The sequence below is a fragment of the Rousettus aegyptiacus genome, unplaced genomic scaffold (assembly GCF_014176215.1).
Source record: "Rousettus aegyptiacus isolate mRouAeg1 unplaced genomic scaffold, mRouAeg1.p scaffold_m13_p_6, whole genome shotgun sequence".
NCBI lineage: Eukaryota > Metazoa > Chordata > Mammalia > Chiroptera > Pteropodidae > Rousettus > Rousettus aegyptiacus.
This window is the reverse complement of record NW_023416309.1, coordinates 91,913,351-91,917,324: the sequence shown is the minus strand read 5'-3', so window position 1 is coordinate 91,917,324 and position 3,974 is coordinate 91,913,351. Positions and strand designations below refer to the sequence as shown.

General features: G+C 34.9%; 1 pseudogene; it reads left to right on the top strand.

The window, feature by feature from the left end:
- The first annotated feature begins 1,248 nt into the window (after window positions 1-1,248).
- LOC118604409 lies at window positions 1,249-1,368 on the top strand (annotated as a pseudogene).
- The last annotated feature ends 2,606 nt before the right edge of the window (window positions 1,369-3,974 follow it).

Genomic DNA, 3,974 nt, shown 5'->3' with positions numbered 1-3,974 from the left:
TGGGTATCGAATAAAGCTTGGACAAGCTGGACAAAGGGATGACTCACTTCTTGGGCAGGATGGAGTGGGAGGCATGAGATTTTATCATGCTGATAAAACTTATGGATCATTTCTGGAATTTTCCATCTAATATTTTCAAACTGTGTTGATTTTATGTAACCAAAACTGTGAAAAGCAAAATTGCAAATAAGGAGTGACTACTGTATCTCTACATACATATGTACATATATGCGCATACGTGTATATATTATATGTATATATATGGTATATGTATATGTGATATATACATGTGTATATATTATATATTTAAAAATATATATATTTCCAAGCATCATCATTGTCATAATTATGCTTTAGTGTATTTGGGATGAAAATGTAAATTTTTAAATAGATTGTGTTCGAATAGTTGGTTAATCAAGTTGTAAAAAAAGGCAATTGGATTCCCATTAATATTTAAACAAAAATAAAATTCAGGTAAAGATCTAAGTATGAAAAGCAAAATTTTAATTTCAAATAATATATAGGACAACACATTTAAGGCCTTAGAGAAGGGTATAATTTTTAAAGTAAGAAATGAAAAGGAAAAAGGCTGACATATTTTACTACATTAAAATGCCAAACTTCTGTTCAAATAAAAACACTAAAAATAAAGCTAACAGACAAGATAGCATCTGTGAGAGATATCTGGGACACATGTAACTGATAAAGGACTAGTATCCAGAATTATAAAGAACTCCTATGAATCAATAAGAAGACAACTCAAGAGAGAAATAGACTCAGGATTTGAATAGGCAACTCACCGAAAATGAAACCAAAATGTCCAACAGACATTTAAAAAGACTCTCATCTACAACAGTAATTTGGCAAAAGCAAATTAAAACCACAATAAAACATTTCATACCTATTCTAATAAACAAAACTGTAAAAGTCTAACAAGTCCTCCTATGTATAAGAAAACAGGATTTCTCACATATTAGGGGAGAGAGTGAATGCTGGTACAGCCACCATCAAAGGCAATTTGGTAATACTAATGAAAGCTGGTGTATATGTCCTCTTATTCAGCATTTCCATTTGTGGATATAATCCCTCAGAAAACTTCAACACATGGAATAAAGGCTTCACAACCAATGCTATTCTTTGTAGCCTTCTTTGCATCAGCAAAAAAATTAGAAACAACTCAAATATCCATTTACAGGACATACATAAAAATTGTGGTGCATTTTTAAGTACAATAAAACAGATAAATGTGTCTACAGCCATGCCACCCTGAACAAGCCTGATCCCATTCTGATCTTGGAAGCTAAGCAGGGTTGGGCCTGGTTAGCACTTGGGTGGGAGACCACCTAGGAAGACCGGGTGCTGTAGGTGTAAAAAATAAAAAAAAATAATAAAAAATAAGGGATTGTAAGTTGATAAGTTCCTTGCAATCTGTGAAGTCAACCAAAGGTGCCTCGCTTAAAAAAAAGAAAAAAGAAATAAATGAACTGAAATAATATTTAGGAACATGGATAAATCTCAAAAATGTAACATTGAACTAAATAAGTACATTATAAATTGATATATATATATATATGATACCTATTATGTAAAGTTTTAAAACATGCCTATTATTACTATGCAGGATACATAAGTATGTAACAATTTGTAACAACATGCATGGGAATGATAAATACAAAAATTCATTACACTTCTGCCACATCAGCTACCGGTAAGTAACTGTAATGTTTTTTTGAGAGTGGAATCAATGTCGCACACTGCTGCAAATGATTTACAAGTATTTAATTCTATCATTTAATCACCCAAACAACCTTATAAGATATATGCCATTATTATTTCAAGATTATAGATAAGGAAACTCAAGCACAGAGATTAAATAATTTGTCCTTGTTATATAACTGGTAAATAACAATGCTGAAATTTTAACCCTGCTCCTAACCAGGATATGACAGTAGTTACCTCTAAAGAAAGAGAGGAGAATGAGACCTGAGGAAAGCTTTAACTGAAATGTTTTATTTCATTAAAATTCTGAAGAAAATATGGTAAAATGTTAGGATGATAAAACTAAATAGGGGACACAAGTGTTCATTATATTACTCTCCTTAACCACCTGTGTATTTACATTAGGAGAAGAAAGAAGGGGAAAAAGGAGGAGATGGTACAAGATGAGGAAGGATGAGAGGGAGGCAGGAGGAGAGAGAAAGAGAGATGCCCCTCCCCCTCGTCCCCGTCCTCCCCGCCCCCTTCCCCCGCAAGAAGCAGAGTATGGGATGTGTTGGAATGGGGCCAACTAGAAGCAAGGGAATAAGAGATTACAAATATAATCGAGGCATTTACTACCACTTGGTGATGATGTACCTAAAATGAATCAAACTATTTTATTCATGAGAAATCTAAATAACGTGCCTTAAAGTTTACAAAATACTCTCTACATACATTACCCTTTAAACATTACTCATAACCCTGTAAAGCAGGTAATATTATTATCCCCTTAGAAACCTGATGCTTAAGGAAGCATAAAAACTTGTCCAAGACCCTTGCAGCTGAGAGGCGTTGGGATCAGGACTTGGACTTGAAAACCTCTTCTGCCTCTCAAACACCAATAGTTCAAAGAGTTTCACAGGAGCCACATCTACACTGAATTAACCGACTGATTTTAAAAATGAATTTACATGGTCCTTAGCAGCAGTCATATTCTTCAAACATAAAACCTTCAGCTCAGACATCATTTTCTGTAATCCATATTCTCAGTACTTGTGCTTGCAGAAACATCAATATTAATTCCAGCTTTAAAGTGGGAGCTGAATGGGAGCCTTCATCTCATACTCATTTGCCATAACTTTTTGACTTTGAAGTTGACATAATTACCAAATACACAGTTCCTTTTTTGCTACATGCTGTCATTCCTGGTAATCTGAAGTTATAAGTAATATTATTCTGCCTCAAGATACAGTGAAGAAAGATTGGGGGGCGGGGAGCGGTGCGGGGAGTCTAAGCGATAATGATTGCATCAGCCTGTCACAAAAGAATGATGTTCCCACTATGAATATATGGATTGTTTATAGCCTCTCCACTTGTGGGGAGAAACCTGTGGCAGTTCAAGCATACTTTCTTTTTTGAAGTTGCCAAGGTTCCAATTTGATATCACTCTGACAGATTCTTGAACTACAGTAACTTTCAGGGAGTAGAGTCAATAGTTAGAAACCTACATCTGTGCATATAAAAAATTCTGCACGATTACTTTGCTTTATCAAAAGACTGGCCTTTGAAAAAAGATTACATTTGAATGTCTTGGTATCTTAATTTTTACAAGAAATTCAAAATGTGATTAGCTTGATCGAAATTTAGTTATTCCCTAATTTCCCCAACTTGCAGATCCAGCTGTGATTTTAGTTTTGTTTTGTTTTTAATGTCCGAGTTTGCCTTACCAGTTTAGACATATCTAATAATTCTAGGAGGCACTCACTGCTTTATGCTCCTTCTGCCAGGACAGCACCAAGCTGACCCCTCGCTCTCTCACCATTCAAACCACAGCAAACCAGGAGCAGTGTTCACATTGGGAGAAAGACTAATCTCAATTTACAAACATTTAAATTGTGGAATATATTAAGTATGGTTATATTACTTCATTTTCTTGCATGATCCATCACCTTATTTTCCTGTATATGTCCCTTGAAATTACAGATTGAACCGGGTCAAGAATACAGGTTGGGAGTCTCTTCTGCCATCCTCTTCTCTTCCACCAGAGCTAAGTGGCTTTAAGCTGAAGAGGATCTGAGGATTCTGATGTGAAAAATAGAACCAACTTGTTTAATAGCTATGAAAACCTAATTAACATGTTAGTTGATTTAACTTTCTCCATGGCTTTTCTTCTAAAATCTGAGACTGTAGTAAGAATTTCCCAAGTCCCCAACGAAAGGGTTTATAACTAGAAAGTGAGAGAAAAAACATTCTTCTCTCTTTCTACTGCTTCCAGG